Source organism: Theropithecus gelada, chromosome 9 (genome assembly GCF_003255815.1).
Source record: "Theropithecus gelada isolate Dixy chromosome 9, Tgel_1.0, whole genome shotgun sequence".
NCBI lineage: Eukaryota > Metazoa > Chordata > Mammalia > Primates > Cercopithecidae > Theropithecus > Theropithecus gelada.
In genome coordinates, this window is record NC_037677.1 from 41,172,539 (window position 1) to 41,190,625 (window position 18,087).

At 38.9% G+C, this 18,087-nt stretch overlaps 1 pseudogene across 1 annotated transcript; it reads left to right on the top strand.

The window, feature by feature from the left end:
• The first annotated feature begins 341 nt into the window (after positions 1-341).
• Positions 342-1,439, top strand: LOC112631017 (annotated as a pseudogene). Its single transcript, XR_003121059.1, has one exon. The product of XR_003121059.1 is annotated as a cyclin-L2 pseudogene (transcript).
• The last annotated feature ends 16,648 nt before the right edge of the window (positions 1,440-18,087 follow it).

The following is an 18,087-nucleotide window of genomic DNA, read 5'->3' on the forward strand; positions in this document are numbered from 1 at the left end:
TCCTCCTATGCATTTGGATGACTATTCTTTAAATAGATATTCTAGAATTGCCAGAGGTGTTTGAAAGTCATTGGGATATCTGTGACTTTATTCAAGGGTCAGTGTCCTAGTATGTGCTGTGTCAGATGGAGCCACAGAAAAAGCAGGTATTTGGGATCATCATTGCCTGTGGTCTTGATTGGTAAATCAACTAAAAGCTCAGAGAGGCTCGGTCACAGCTACTCAAGAGGCTGAGGTGGGAGGATCACTTGAGCCCAGCAGGTCAAGGCTGCAGTGAGCTTTGATCTTGCCACTGCAGAACAAGACCCTGTCTTAAAAAAAAAAAAAAAAAAAAAAAAAAAANGGGCGCGCCCTCGGGGTCGCAGGGGGTGCTGATCGGGGACAGGCTGTACTCCGGGGTGCTCATCACCTTGGAGAACTGCCTCCTGCCTGACGACAAGCTCCGTTTCACGCCGTCCATGTCGAGTGGCCTCGACACCGACACAGAGACCGACCTCCGCGTGGTGGGCTACGAGCTCATCCAGGCGGCCGGCATCCTGCTCCGCCTGCCGCAGGTGGCCATGGCTACCGGGCAGGTGTTGTTCCAGCGGTTCTTTTATACCAAGTCCTTCGTGAAGCACTCCATGGAGCACGTGTCAATGGCCTGTGTCCACCTGGCTTCCAAGATAGAAGAGGCTCCAAGACGCATTCGGGACGTCATCAATGTGTTTCACCGCCTTCGACAGCTGAGAGAGAAAAAGAAGCCCATGCCTCTACTATTGGATCAAGATTATGTTAATTTAAAGAACCAAATAATAAACGCGGAAAGACGAGTTCTCAAAGAGTTGGGTTTCTGCGTCCATGTGAAGCATCCTCATAAGATAATCGTTATGTACCTTCAGGTGTTAGAGTGTGAGCGTAACCAACACCTGGTCCAGACCTCATGGGTAGCCTCTGAGGGTAAGTGACTAAGACTTCTCCTCTGCTGTCCAAGCGCTTTGGTGCAGGGACAGCGGCGTCTTCAGCCAATCCAGTGCAGGCTCTCCACCGAAGGCTGGCTCTAGACTGGTGGTACGCACATAGCATAGCCATGGCCGACTCCTGCTGTGGTTCTCTGACGATTGTGCTTCTTGTTAATCCTCTGTCGTGCTTTGGTAATTGTATTGATTAGAGATGATAACTGTCTTGACTTGAATTTTGTCCCTTTAAAACTGCTGTACCTGTATGATAAAGATGCAGTACCTTTCTCTTAAAAAAAAAAAATGGTATGGAAAGCTGTGAGAATTGAAAAGACAAATTGGCTGATGTCAGTGTGGGGTTATGTCATGATTTCTAGAAGCCCTGAAGTTGCTCTTTTCAGCAGCTTTGGGTGACACGCTCTGGTAAAAGGTGTGCATCTTTAAATTATTTCATGGATACTTTAAAAAATATTGTATCATTTCAAATACAGCAATAAGTTTCTATGTTCTCAAGATTTCATTTGTTTTTAAGAATTTAAAGTTCATGGATTAATACTATCAGTACTTGAATACTGAAAGTTGTTGATTAGAAACCGAAAGGTTACTGATTGTTGAGTGTATCTGTGTTAGAGCTGTGCACTGGCACGCTTGCGTCAGGGGGTGCGGCCACAGGGACGCCACACAGATTCCCCCGTGATGCCTGGAGCTGCCTCCAGAGACTTACCATTTAGAAATCTCTGATGGGTTTGTATGTTACCTTCTCCAAGGTTTGTTCAGGACAGTTGCTGGGGGAGGGCCATGGGTCGGATTCCCACACGACCCATCTGTCTGTGGGTTCAGCCCCGCTCCAGGGCTCACCGCTATTGGGGTGTGTGAGGAGCAGTAAATAGAAAACCAGTTCACCTGTCCTCACGGAATTACCCTTTTTGTTTTTGCAATATTCATAAAGCTAGTATAAGGTCTGGTTTTAGTCTATTAAATCTTAGATATCTGAAGGAAAATGCGAAAAAGGTAGCCAGTTTTTAAATGTTTTAACTTTTAAAAAATGTAAATTTTTGTATTTTTATAGCTTCTAAACATGAAATTTAAAGAATGTACTGTGATGAAATGTTCAATATCATGTTGCTTCTCAGTAAAAAAAAAAGAAAAAAAAAAAAGAAAAGGGAAGACATTTCAACAATGGTGAACAGGGAAAACACACCTCATTTAAACTATTTAGATTGATAAAAATTTAAGTGAATAAATGTTTCACATGATGACGAATGAAGGACAGAATTCTCCTACATTGCATATCAGGATTATAAAGTGTTTCACATTTAGGGGTTGGCAACCAGACAGTATATATTAACATTTAAAATACAGAAAAGCAGCACATAGCAATGCCAGGCCTGAGACTCTCCCCCAGGACCACAAGTACAGGTGAAAAGACGAGGGCTAAGGGCTGGACACCAGTACTTCCACAGGGTGACCTGTGTTTGTGGGGATTTACAGAGGCTTCTCCTCATTCATGTATGCACTTTTTGCATATTTTCTGAGATTTCAACTTTATGATAAAATCAACAGGAAAACAAATTTAATTTTGATAGATCAGTTTTCAAAATAGAAAGATGTTCCAAGGGAGACGTTTTTAACGTACTGTGCAGGTAAAGAGTATGCCTGAGGCTGCCCATGAGAAAAGCACTGACAAAGGCAAGGCAAAGCACTACTCTGTTTTTGGCCACTGTGTTTACACCACAGTGGAGAAATACCATGAGCTGAGCCCTGTTGGTTCCTTCACCAGCAGTTGGGCCTGGGCCTTAAAGCAGCACTGTTCCCTCCTCTCCACGAAGGCCTCCTAATCTGCCAGGCTGTGTTCACCAACCTCAACTGCATCTGAGAGTAACTGAGGTCAGTGGATCTAGGGGAGTCACTTTCTGGGTTGGAATTCCTTCACCTTCACATGCTGAACACAGCAGTCATCTCCTTCATGGTTGATTCTTATAAATATACAAAATATTGGAGATCCTGAAACACACCAAGAAATATTGGAATGAATGTAACCGTGAAACAGCAAAAGAACGAACATAACTAACTCCACTTCTGTTTAAGGGGCCTTCATCCATTCCTGCACATAGGCTAGGATAATTTTACAACACTGAGATAAAATGAAAAACAGCAATCATATAGTTTTTGAAACTAACTCTGAGATTAAAGGGAAAGTATGTAAACAACTATGCTTTGTTAGAGATTTGTAGGAGCTTTGTGACCTGACCAATGACACAGTAGTTCCCATCCTCCTCAGACTCTCACTGGCTCCCAGGTGTTTGCCTTCCTCAGTCACCTCTGGATCCTACCTACCCACCTCCCCTTCCTCTGCCCTTTCCATAAAAAGAGCATGAAATTTATACTGATTCACATACTTCTTTGGGACATTAGTCCACCATCTTCTTGGCTTCCTGGCTCTCCAAACTAAAGTCACCTTTCCTTGCTCCAAATCCTTGTCTCCTGACATATTGACTGGTGTGTGGGGAGCAGGATGAGGTTGGACTTGGCTACATTCCTTGCTCTTCACAGAAAGTTTGTATTCTTTTTCACAATAGAAGAACTGATATACTTGAGAGATTAATCTTTTCCTCTAACTGAAACAATATCAAAACACATTTCTCAAAACAATTCGCTGTAAATATTATTTATATACTAATTTTATAAGTGAATAACATATTTTATTCTCTATATACTTATTATATTACACTTTGAAAATATATGCACTTTATCAGTAGAGACTTTTAGTACTCTATAGCAATATTTTTTCTACAGTTACATTTCCAATAGTTACATCATAATTTAAAGCAACATTTTTTGCTTAAGTATGTATATATTCCAGAATAAAAGAAAATAATAGCTTTTTTGAGGGGGGTAGAGTTAACTGGTATGCTTAGATAGAAATTTATACAATTTAATATTGATATTTTTACATAATCATGGACATTTTCTAAAAAATAACATTGATAAGTGACACAGAAATTGCTTTCTTTTACTACATGAGTAATGTAGGGAGAAATGTTCGGTGAAGAATAGATCCCCTTGGACAACACTGGAGAACTCCATGTTGCTACTCCTCAACCCATATCAAATTCATCAGAAGCACTTTTCAGTGGAAAGCTAAAGAAAGTTATAAGGGTTTCTCTCTCTCAGAAAATTAAGCCAGGGTTCCCATCATTCATACATTTGGTCATCAATGATGTCTCCCCATTAGGCAATGAGCACAAACTGGTCACTGTCACAGTGGAAGGGGAGCAGCAAGTGACACTGTGAGTAACTGGGAGAGATGGGGGGTCACGTGAGATCAACGACAGAGACAGCATCAGGAGAAGGGCTTCTGTATTGCAGACAGGTCATAAATAATAGAAGCGAAGTCCCTGTCTTCATGTGGCTGACATTTTAGGGAGAAAAGAATGAAATTCGACAATACAATTAACTATAGAATGGAGCATGTCAGGAGATGATAAGCTTTATGGAGAAAAATAAGGAGGGTGGAGTAGGGCGTGTTAACCAGTGAAAGTGGCTTAGGCAAGTGTCTTGATTAGCAGAGGTTTATTGAGCTAAGGTTTGAGGCTGCACCCAGAAACAACACAAGTCACAGGAGCATTTGTGCATTTTCAGTGGGTTTTGGGAACTCAGTACATAGGGCAAGAGAACATGCAGAAGGAAAGAGAAAGGATGGGGTAGGCAGTGAGGCTAATGGCTACATCTTGGGAGAGTCTATTTAGTGCTCAGTAAATCGATGCTTTACATAAGATAAGGCAAACGTTTGAAAAGAAAGAGTGTAGGAAAGAGTCATGTATGCAGCTGTCTTAGGCTAGGTGGAAAAGCAATTGATCTCATCTTGTCTTTGTTCTGTACCTGCGAAGATAAGTTGGTGATTGATACTGTCAATGTGAAATTTAAGAGAAGTCAGTTTTAGCAGTTAAACGTAGGTTGCAGACCTAAGGCAACCATGGGCATAGGCTCGTTTTATAGGAGGATATGTAGGATTCAGGGGCTAGCAAGGAATTTCCTTGTGAGTGATTTGTAATGCAGGCCATCTGGGGAAGTATATGGCTTTGGGCTCTTGTGGGATCCTGGCTTACACATAATGCTATGACATGGGATTGTGAAATTACAGCTAACTACCTATGTAGGGAAAATAAATGTCAGGGTTCCATGACTCTGTTCCTAGGCTTACCTTTCCCCTTGACATAACAAGTTTGGGGGTCCTGTGATTTTTATTTTCTTCTCTCAATTTTTAAAATAAATGGTTACATATTTAGGGAGTGTACATGCAGATTTCACACCTGCATCGATTGCATTGTGGTGATGCCTGGTACCAAAACAGAGATATAGACCAATGGAACAGAACAGAGCCCTTAGAAATAATACCACACAACTACAACCATCTGATCTTTGACAAACCTGATACAAACAAGAAATGGGGAAAGGATTCCCTATTTAATAAATGGTGCTGGGAAAACTAGCTTGCCATGAGTAGAAAGTTGAAACTGGATCCTTTCCTTGCAACTTATACAAAAATTAATTCAAGATGGATTAGACACTTAATTAGACCTAAAACCATAAAAACCCTAGAAGAAAACCTAGGCAATACCATTCAGGACATAGGCATGGGCAAGGACTTCATGTCTAAAACACCAAAAGCAATGGCAACAAATGCCAAAATTGATAAATGGGATCTAATTAAACTAAAAAGCTCTGAACAGCAAAGGAAACTACCATCAGAGTGAACAGGCAACCTATAGAATGGGAGAAAATTTTTGCAATCTACTCATCTGACAAAGGGCTAACATCCAGAACCTACAAAGAACTCAAACAATTTACAAGAAAAAACAAACAACCCCATCAAAACGTGGGCAAAGGATGTGAACAGACACTTCTCAAAAGAAGACATTTATGCAGCCAACAGACACATGAAAAAATGCTCATCATCACTTGCCATCAAAGAAATGCCAATCAAAACCACAATAAGTTACCATCTCACACCAGTTAGAATGGTGATCATTAAAAAGTCAGGAAACAACAGGTGCTGGAGAGGATGTGGAGAAATAGGAACACTTTTACACTGTTGGTGGGACTGTAAACTAGTTCAACCATTGTGGAAGACAGATGGCGATTCCTCAAGGATCTAGAACTAGAAATACCATCTGACCCAGCCATCCCATTACTGGGTATATACCCAAAGGATTATAAATCATGCAGCTATAAAGACACATGCAAATGTACGTTTATTGCAGCACTATTCACAATAGCAAAGACTTGGAACCAACCCAAGTGTCCATCAATAACAGATTGGATTAAGAAAATGTGGCACATATACACCATGGAATACCATGCAGCCATAAGAAAGGATGAGTTCATGTCCTTTGTTGGGACATGGGTGCAGCTGGAAACCATCACTCTCAGCAAACTATCACAAGAACAGAAAACCAAACACTGCGTGTTCTCACTCACAGGTGGGAATTGAACAATGAGAACACTTGGGCACAGGAAGGGGAACATCACACACTGGGGCCTGTGGTGGGGTTGGGGGAGTGGGGAGGGATAGCATTAGGGGATATGCTTAATGTAAATGATGAGTTAATGGGTGCAGCACACCAACATGGCACATGTATACATATGTAACAAACCTGCATGTTGTTCACATGTACCCTAGAACATAAAGTAGATATATAAAAAAACAGAACTCAAGCCAAGCAATAGCAGGCATGGTGTAACTATCCCTGTCCTTAACAAAGTTTACACCACTACTATAATTCACATCTTGTCTTATGAATGCAGCTTCAATCTCCAAACAAGGAGGGGGGTCAGGTTTCTCTGCCTCAAAGTTTAACAATAAACCAAATTCCTTTCATAGTTACCTTGACCTCCATGACAGATTAAGCAAAAACCAATGTAACTTGTGAAATTAAAAGCAAGATGGAGTCTGTTATGTTAAATTGATCTCATTCTTTATAATTCTGCAAAGGTGGTTTCAACTCCAACAGGCTGCAGCCATGGATGTGTGGAATTAGACTGAAGATTTCCCCTGGAAAACAGGTGGAAAATGGACCTTAAAGATTAATGATAAAAACCTGCATGATGGAATGGGCTTAGGTGGGTCAGAGCCACCTACTGCTAGACCTTGATCCTCTTACTCCAGTCCATATTTTGAAAAATGTGCTCAAAGAGACCAAGATAACCTGTGTAGCATCCCCCTTTCACTCGGTCATCCCTACGGAAGACATAAAATGAGACATCAGCCTCCAAGCCGATGACTGACAGATGGTTTAGTGGGGTTTTCTTGGTTAAAAAAAATAGAGAATTATTTGTGCTACAGATGGGCAGGTGTCTAAGACATGCTTCTTCAGTTTGGAAGCCACAGTCTAAGAGTGGGGGCATTGAAGAAAACCATCTAATGAAGAGAACCTCAAGGCCTTGTCAAAAGCTGCAACTTTCCCAAAGCTTTTGCATTTGAATAAACAGTTGAATCAAGTATATTTGAATGCATCAAGCTGGCCAGTGGATTTGGGGAGAAAGGCAAGGGATTTCATCTTAAGAACTGAGCTAGGCCCCTTGTCCCCAGGAAATCATGCATGAGTAACACTGAAGTGATGTCTTGGGGAAAGTGGACACAGTAGCAATATAATTTAGGATGAGATAAGACTTGTTCTGGGACTGCACTAATATATACCTCTCCTCATGGGCCTTTCCACTGTGACTCTGGCTGAGGGCAGAAAAGATTTGGGTGGGAGTATGGGGTTGGGCTGGGGCAGGGACCATGCCAGGACAGGCAATAGCCACTAACAATAGTCACTGACTGGGGCTAAAGACAGATGACTCACTATTCTAAGAAAATTCTGTTACCACTAAGGTACCAATTGCTGTGAGGACTTCCTTTTTCCATCTGTTTTTAGGGGCCTGAGTCTGAGCTACTATGTATGCATATTTCTATAGTCAGGTTTTCACCATGTTGACCAGGTTGGAGTGCAGCTGCTATTCACAGGCACAATCTCTGCACACTAAAGCCTTAAACTCCTGGCCTCAAGGGATTCTCCACTTCAGCCTACCAGTATCCTTACAAGATTACCTTACAAATGAGACTGGATGTCATCTCAGTCTCTTATCTATGGTATGCCTTTTTACTGACATGATGAAATAAAGAAGGATAAGAAAGGTACAGACTTGGGCATATTACTTTGGGAAGTGGTGGGAAGATTAGATGGTTCTTGCCTCATGCGATCTAATTTTTGTATGAATTACTGGGCAAGATGCCAGGTGAGTGAATGTTACAAGGACGTGGAGAAGATTATTAGAGATGTTGGGATTCTGAAGAAAGGATTTTCTCAGAGAAACATAAACTTAATGATTTCTGGACAATGTTTATGGCTAATTTGGTGTGTGGGTAGTTTTGAATTTGTGCTGACACCACCTGGCCACTTTTCTACATTCTCTCTGGCTCAGCTGAGTGATGTCATCGAACAAAGATAATACAGGATTCATCCAGGTGGGGGATTGTGCCAGAGAAAGGGAGAGCAGTAAATCAAGGAGTTTAAGGCAGTCATGAGAAAGTGACTATCTCAAGTGGATGAAGTGAAAGAAGACCAGCTGGGGTTTTTAGTGTTTGTTATCTGGGGCAAAGAGGTGTGTGTTTTGATGGGTCAGCTTGTCATTTGTGCATTCTCTTAAGAGACAAAATAATGGAATTGATGGATTATGGTTCTGGACCAAGTGGAAGAACTCTTAAAGTAGAAGTATTTGTGTGAGAGGTTTCACAGAATAGGATGGTGCAGTCAGTCCCTTTACCCAGAAATCAAGAGAATCTGCAGTAGATCAGGATGGGAATGCTGTCACATACCTGTATTCCCAGCATGTAGTCGCAGATACGGGGAGGGATAGCATTAGGAGAAATACCTAATGTAGATGACGGGTTGATGGATGCAGCAAACCACCTATGTATACCTATGCAACAAACCTGCACACTGTGCACATATATCCCGGAACTTAAAGTATAATAATAATAAAAAGTGTCTGTTCATATTCTCTGTCCACTTCTTAATGGGATTGTTTGTTTGTTTTTTCTTATAAATTTGTGTAAGTTCCTTATAGATACAGGATATTAGACTTTTGCCAGGTAAATATTTTGCAAAATGTTTCTCCCATTTTGTGGGTTGTTTATTTACTCTGTTGATAGTTTCAACAAAGAAAGAAAACTTCAGGCCAATATCCTGATGAACATAGATGCAAAAATCTCAACAAAATACCAACAAACCAAATCCAGCAGCACATGGAAAAGTTCATCTACCATGATCAAGTAGGCTTTATTGCTTCAAGGTTGGTTTAGCATATGCAAATCAATAAACATGATTAATCACATAAACAGAACTAAAAACAAAAACCACATGCTATCTCAAAAGATGCACAAAATGCTTTTCATTTAATTCAACATCTATCATGTTAAAAATCCTCAACATACTAGGCATTGAAAGAACATATCACAAAATAAGATCCATCTGTAACAAACCCATAACTACCATTGTACTGAATAGACAAAACTTAAACCATTCCCCCTGAGAACCAGAACAAGAGAAGAATGTCCACTCTCATCATCCTATTCAACATAGTGCTGTAAGTCCTGGCCAGAGCAAGCAAGCAAGAGAAAGAAAAGGCATCCGAGAAGGAGAGAGGATTTGAAATAACTCTCTTCACGAACATTATAATAGTATGATTCTATACCCAGAAATCCATTTAGTTCCTGCTCAAAGGCTCCTAGAAATGATAAAGAACTTCAGTTATTTACCAAGTCTCAGGATACAAAAGCAATGGACAAAAAAATCCATAGCATTTCTATACACCAACAACATCCAATCGAGGGCCATATGAAGACTGCAATCCCATTCACAATAGCCATAAGAAAAATAAAGTACCTAGAAATACAGCTAACTAAGGATGTGAAAGATCTCTACAATTAGATTATAAAACACTGTTGGAAAGAAATTAGACATGATACAAACCAATGGAAAAACATTCTATGCTCATGAATAGGAAGAATCAATATTTTTAAAATGGCATTACTGCCCAAACCAATTGATAGTTCAATGCTATTCTGATCAAACAACTAAAGTTATTTTGCACAGAAATTAGAAAAAAATAACTATCCTAACATTTATATGAAATCAAGAAAGAGTTGGAATAGCCAAAGAAATCCTAAGCTAAAAGAACACAGTTGGAGGCATCACATTAACCTAACTTTTCAAATTATATTCCAAGACTTCATTAACCAAACCTTCATGCGTCTGGTAGAAAAACATAGACAAATGGAACAGGTTAGAGAATCTAGAAATAAAGGCATCCCTATAACCCTCTGATCTTTGACAAAGTCTACAACAACAAGCAATGAGGAGCAGACTTTCTATTCATTAAACGGTACTAGGATAACTGGCTAGCTATATGCAGAAGATTAAAACTGCACCACTCCTTTTACCATATACAAAAATCAATTTAAGATGGATTAAAGGCCTACATATAAGACCTAAAACTACACAAACCCTAGACAAAAACATAAGATATACTATTCTAGACCTAGGCCATAGCAAAAATTTCAAGACCAAGTCTCTAAAGGCAATTGCAACAAAAACATATATAGACACATGGGACCTAAGAGACTATCCTCAGCAAAAGAAACTATCAACAGAAGAAACAGACAACCTACAAAATGAGAAAAAAATATTTTCAAATTGTGCATCTGACAAAGGTCTCATATCCAGAATCTATAAAGAACTTAAACAAATTTTTAAGCAAAAACCAAAGAACCCCATTCAAAAATGGGCAGAGGACAGAACAGGCACTTCTCAAAGACATACATGCAGTCAACAGGCATATGAATAAAATGCTCAACTTCTTTAATCACTAATTATTACAGAAATGCAAATTAAAACCTCAATGAGACACCATTTCACACCAATCAGAATGGCTATAAAGAAAAAGTCAGAAAATAACAGACGTTGGCAACGTTGCAGAGAAAAGGGAAAATTTATACATGGCTGGTGGAATGTAAATTAATTCAGCTATGTAGAAAGAAGTTTGAAGATTTCTAAAATAACTTAAAAAAAAAAAAAAAAACTACCATTCGACCCAGCAATCTCATTACAGGGTAGATACGCAAAGGAATATGAATCAGTCTACTAAATTTATATATGTACTTACATGTTTATCACAGTACTCTTCTCAAGAGTAAAGACAGGGACTCAGCCTAGAGGCTGATAAAGACAATGTAGTACATACTCCATGAAATACTATGTAGCAACAACAACAGAAAAAGAATGAAATTATGTCTTTTGCAGCAAAATGTATGTAGCTGGAGGCTACATCCAGCAAATCAACAAAGGAAATTAACATGGGAACAGAAACAAACAAAAAAACCCTCATTGTCATGTATAAGTGGGAAGTAAACTTTGATGACACATGAGCAAAAAAAGGTGACCAATAGATGCCACACAGGGGGTCCTATTTGAGGAGGGAGGCTGGAAAGGGGGTGAAGATTTGAAAACTACCTATACCTAGTACATCAGGCACTATGCTCACTAATTCAGTAACTAAATCATTTTGTCACCAAACCCTAGGAACATGTAATTTACCTACATAACAAAGCTGCACATGTACCCCTGAACCTAAAATATAAATTGAAAAAGAAAAAGGAAGGCAATATCAAGAAGATACTTAGTAAACCCAAAAGGATTTGGAAATCAAACAATAATCTTCTAAATAATTCATAAACAAACAACAATCAAAATACGAAGTAGAATACATTTTGAACTGAAAGTCAATAAAATCAGAAGTGCCAAAAAAGTGAGATGGCTTTAGTCCCAAAGTTTATATCTAAAAACATTGAAATTTCAATCAGATGGTAATTGGTATGAGATTTGATGAACTACTCCAAAGTTTGTACAAAAATGAGAACCTATATAAAAAGAAAGGAAAGAGAAACAAGAAAGAAAGAAGGAAGAAGGAAGGAAGGAAGGAAAGAAAGAAAGAGAGAGAGAGAAAGAAAGAAGAAGGGAAAGAAGGAAGGAAGGAAGGAAGGAAGGAAGGAAGGAAGGAAGGAAGGAAGGAAAGAGAGAGAAGGAAAGAGAGAAAGAAAGAAAGAAAGAAAGAAAGAAAGAAAGAGAGAGAGAGAGAGAGAGAGAGAGGGAGGGAGGGAGGGAGGGAGGGAGGGAGGGAGGGAGGGAGGGAGGAAGGAAGGAAGGAAGGAAGGAAGGAAGGAAGGAGCGAGCACGCACCAGTGAGCGGAGGTCTGCTTTTACTGGATGTCAGAGCATATGGCAACTTCACAGTACTGTGCTGGTACAAAACACATCCACAGCAGGAGAGTGACAGCCAGACAGGAAATATACTAGAATTCCTGAGATGACAAATGTAGCATTTGTAATCAGTAAAGAAAAGAATTTCTTTGAGAAAGTTGGGTAATATTTGGAATTTGAAAAAAAAAATACTGAATTTCAAATAACAAAAAGACTGATATAAAAAAAATCAGGGCCGGGCGTGGTGGCTCACGCCTATAATCCCAGCACTTTGGGAGGCCGAGGTCGGTGGATCACGAGGTCAGGAGATCGAGATCCTCCTGGCTAATACGGTGAAACCCCATCTCTACTACAAATACAAAAAAAAANCCTATGGAGTAGCCATTCTTTTATCCCTTTACTTACTTATAAACTTGTTTTCACTTTACTCTATGAACTAACCCCGAGTTCATTCTTGCACAAGGTCCAAGAACCCTCTCTTGAGGTCTGGATCAGGACCCCTTTCTGGTAACAGTGCTAAAAACAACACAAATCCCTGAGAACATAAACACAGGATCAGGTCTCAGAGAACTCTCTCAAAAGTGAACCCCCAGCACAGCAGAGATCAGGTCTCAGAGAACTCTCTCAAAAGTGAACCCCAGCACAGCACAACTGCTCTACACAAACAATGCCAGACTTCTTTTTTAAGCAAGTCCCCTTTTTAAAGAAGGTAACTCTTAGACCTGATCTGTGCTGGGGTTCACTTTTGAGAGAGTTCTCTGAGACCTGATCTCTGCTGTGCTGGGGGTTCACTTTTGAGAGAGTTCTCTGAGACCTGATCCTGTGTTTATGTTCTCAGGGATTTGTGTTGTTTTTAGCACTGTTACCAGAAAGGGGTCCTGATCCAGACCTCAAGAGAGGGTTCTTGGACCTTGTGCAAGAATGAACTCGGGGTTAGTTCATAGAGTAAAGTGAAAACAAGTTTATAAGAAAGTAAAGGGATAAAAGAATGGCTACTCCATAGGCAGAGCAGTGGCTTGAGCTGCTGATCTCAGGAATAAAATGTGAAATATTGTCATTTAAACAGTGCCTTTCAATTCAATGTATCAGTAGCAAAGCCATCTGCTAAATTCAATGAAATTTTAAGCTTATTAAGTCTTGTCTTCTGCAAGATATTATCATCCTCTTCAGAAGTAATAATTAATAATAAACAAGCCTCTCTTTTAAGCATTTTATAAGAAAATTGAGAAGAAGGCTGTGACTGTGCACAGTTAAAATAAGAAATTATTATTTCTGTAGATAGGTTGTGCTACCTATTTCACAATCTTCCCATCATTTACTGGGATCACGTGGGAATTTTAGGATACTATGTATATAGTGTGGTTTGAATTATAGAATGTCAATTTAAAATGGTGAAAATTAAAATTTTAGCTTATATGTTTATCCATGTATTCAACAAAATATATTAGGCTCCCAGAACACAGATAATTGTTTGTATGTTTGTCTCTCATCAAAGATTGTTTTTCTTCTCAATCTATTAAATAAGAGAGGTGTCTCATTCATGTTCTTATTTCCAGAGCATAAAATGGGGTACGGTGCATAGAAGATGCTCAGTAAATGTTAGGAGAACTAATTAAATGAGTATGCAAATGATTTTAAAAAACATATGCTGACTTTTGTATAATACAAGATTGCTATAAGGGTGATAGTCAACTAAAAGTCTGTATTTCCAAATATTACATATTCAGAAGCACTGTACAAAATAAAATATCATTATCATCATGAATATGAGTTCATTATTTCCTAAAATATATGCAGGTGGGTGCTGTATGCCTTCATTAAGGTCAAGAACAAATCTTTGCAGCATTATTTTCTGCTCACTCATGTAACTACTACAAGCTGGATTCTAAAATGTTCCTGCCTACACCTTATATTATACCTAGGCAAACCTTATTTTCATTCATTTCACATACTGTGCCTTCTCCCACCTCCGTTCCTTTACTTAAATTGCCCTTAACATTTGGAACAAAGTAATCCATGCATGTTTTCCATTCCACATTCCTGTCTTCTGTAAGCACTCAGCCGAAATTTTACTGATTGATTTACAGCAACCCTCATTAACCCAGGCCTTCCACTCACTTATCAGAAAGAACAATCAATTCTAATTTACATGCATAAGAATCTCTGGCCAGCAGTGCTTTGGGCAACCGTAGTTTTGCCTATTATGGTTTGAGAAAAACAGTGAATGATATTTGTGTACCCCAAGTTTCAAATCTGCAGTTTTCGTATGTTCCATTTATTTTGGTCCTCTTGAAAATCTAGCACATATTAAATATATTTCTCCTACTCTAGTTACTGGGTGAGTAGACTCATGCTGGATCCCACAGAGAAAACTTTCTAAGATCTGTGGGTTTGCTTAACCACACTCACTATGTGGTTAGGTCTAGGCCATGAATGCCTTCTCCTAAAATATCGATTACTCCTTTTAATTTAATGTAAATTTCTCATAATTTGTTTCATAGCAAGGGGAACGATAAGTGCAGAAGCACAGTATTTCAAGCTAACAAGACTAAGATCACCCTTCAATGCCTAGCAAAGCATTTGTGGGGAATTCATCTTAAAAATTATGATACTGAAGTTCTGAGAAGGTAATTAGGGTTAATTTTGAAACAGGTGTGTTCTAAGAGTTGTATTTACTATGTGTATATGTGTACACAAAGGTATTATAGATATTAAATATGTGATTACATATAAATATACATATCTTATTAGTAATATATACAAAGTTGTTGACATTTTTAAAGGTTTCTTTTCCCTGCATAATCAATTTTTATCAAAATTGCTTGTTTCTGTGGTTTGTTTTTTTTTTCAGTGGACATTTCTTAGATCTAGATTCTGGCAATTCTTAGCTATGTGCTCATATTTAAAATAGGGTATTAAAAATTAGTTGGCCATGTAATACACAGTTGAGAATTGTCAATAGTGATCTTCTCTGCAGAATTATCTAGCTTGGTTGTTTTCCTTGAGGAATCCTCAAGAAATAATAATTTCAGAATAATTACCAGAATTCTAGAGCAACTTTGCTGGAAAGTCAAGCTGGAGAATAAATATGGGGCAAAAGAAAATGCCCCAATAGTCACTGCTCTGTGTTTCTGCATCCTGAGTAATGCGATTCTTCAGTTCTTCTCCCTAAAGACATGGAATCTGCTTATCTACCTCTTGAGTTACAGCTGGATTTGTGACCCACTTTGGCAAATAAAATGGAACCGAAGTGATGAAAGTTCATATCTCTTTAGCATCACAATTGGTCAGAGCCAGTTGTACTAAAATGCAGAAGAAATCTGTTTGATATAGTTCAAGCAAATAGTGCTATAGCAAGAAAATCATTTTTTTCATTCATGCTCCTCTATCCATTTCTATATTTCCTGCTTATTTTCTCTAGAACCCTGGTTCCAATTATATACATATATACTTACATACATCTATATGTGTATAATTGAACATCTATTCTAGGCGTTGGGGTTGGCAAACGTTTTCTGTAAATGACTAGACTTATCCATGAGGCCCAGTAAGCAGAGGGTCTCAGAAACATAGATATTATAAATACATAAACATAAATAATATATTTTACTTAGCTATTCTATGTAGACAGAGAGCAGAGAGAGCTAAGAAGCATCAATCTATATAGACATATATATATATATTTCTGCAGATACACAGCTATATCTGTATATCTATATATCACTATGGAGAGAGAGAGAGAGAGAGGCTAAGAAATTTAAAAATCCTGAGGTCCACAAAAGTCATAATGTGGGCCCTGGGTCCAAGTAACAAACATTTCAGTCTCTTTAGGTAATACGGTCTTTGCCATTGTAGAGTTAGAATAATTACACACAGTGGTTAAACAAAAGAGCATAACTGTGTTTCAATTACACATTATTTACTAAATTGGATGATAGGCTGAATACATCTGCAAGCCATAGCGTGCTGATCCTCGCTGTTCATCTTTCTGCATCCCCAACCTCACTGATATCCTCATTCCTTTTCTTTACCAGATTAAATGCCATTGTCGGTCAGTATAATTACTGTCTTGACACTCACCCCTTGTTTACTTCCTTAATTTTACTGAGCAAAACTTCAACCCTAGTTAAATACAATTATCTGCCTGTTCCATGCCCATATCTATGCAGCAGTTAAGGCTGTATTTATGGCTGGTCCCACATTAAACAGAGGACCACAAACCTCAAGTGGGCTCTTAAGGCTACCAGTCAGTCCTACTGACTTTCCTCAACACAAATACTCCACCGTGCACCGGGATGTCTATTTCACAACTTCTCGCTTATCAATCTTCTGAACCTCCTCTTCCTTAACGAATGGTATATGCTACTTCACCTAGGATACTAAATTCCATCACCAAATATACCCACAGATTCACTATCAATATTTGGCTCTGTACAAGATCAAGTTTGTTAGCATTAAAAAAGCATGCTTTTATTTGTCCCATATTAAAAAATATATATATATATATATATATAAAATCTTGATCACCTTTCCTTTCTAGTTACCCTCCTATTTCTTTGTACCAAACTGCCAAAAAGGAAAGATAATATTCGTTGACTCTACTCCTCTTTTATATCTAACAGATGGTTTTCCTCATGCCTCACTAATAACTTCCAACTGCTAAATTCACTGATTTCTCAGTCTCCTCTTAGGTGACCTATTTGCTGATTTTGGCTATCACACCCTCCTTCCTAAAACACTTTCCTTGACTTTTAGGACAGCAACATATTTTGGTTTTCCTCCTATGTCACTGCCTTGTCCGTCTTTGTCTCCTTTGCAGGCGTCTTTGCTTCTCCTTAATGTTTTTAACGTTGGAAAGGTCCAAGGTGAAATGTTGATCTACTTTTCCCTTCTACAGTCACTCCTGTGTCATCTCATGTCCTCAGGACTGTGGTCTCGTGATCTCAATTACCGTCTATTTATTCCCTGTTGAATTTCTGGCAAATCCGTCTTCCCAGTTGCTCAGGACAAAAACTCAAAATTTTTCTCTGTCACCTCACACTTCACTCTTCAGAAATACTTCCTTCAATATTTATCCAGAAACTGAAAAATTCTCATCCTCCCCAGTGCTCCATCCCTTTCCAATACCATCCCATTTCCCCTAGATTAGTGTGGTATTCTGTTAATAGTATTCTCTGCTTAGTACCTTACAAAGACTTCCCATTTAATTTCATAAAAATCAAAGTTCTTCCACTTATCTGTAAATACCCCATACTCTGCTTTCTGTTTACCAGTTAACCTCATTTTCTTCTAATATTGATTTTGCCCACCTTTGCCAACAACCTTGGCCCACTTGCTGTTGCGTGACGTGGCCAGGTATGTTTCTCTCAGTGCTTCTGCACCAGATACTCCATCTGCCTGGAATGTTTTTCGAAATATCTCCTTAGTTAATACCCTCATATTTTCGAATCTTTGTCAACGTCTTAATTCTATCCTGAACAACCCAGCTAACAAAATAAACCAATCCCTCCCCTCCCAATTTCCTGCAGCCCCTTACTTTTGCTTTTTAAAAATCCGTCACTTTTTAATGTACACATAACTTAATTACTTACCACTTTTGCTTGCCTTTATTTATCCCACATACTTTTTCTTTTCTTTTTTTTTTGAGACAGAGTCTGGCTCTGTTTCCCAGACAGGAGTGCAGTGGCACCATCCAGGTTCACTGCAACTTCTGCCTCCTGAGTTCATGATTCTCCTGCCTCAGCCTCCCGAGTAACTGGGATTACAGGCATGCGCCACCACTCCTGGCTAATTTTGTGTTTTTATTAGAGATGGGGTTTCACCATGTTGGCCAGGCTGTTCTC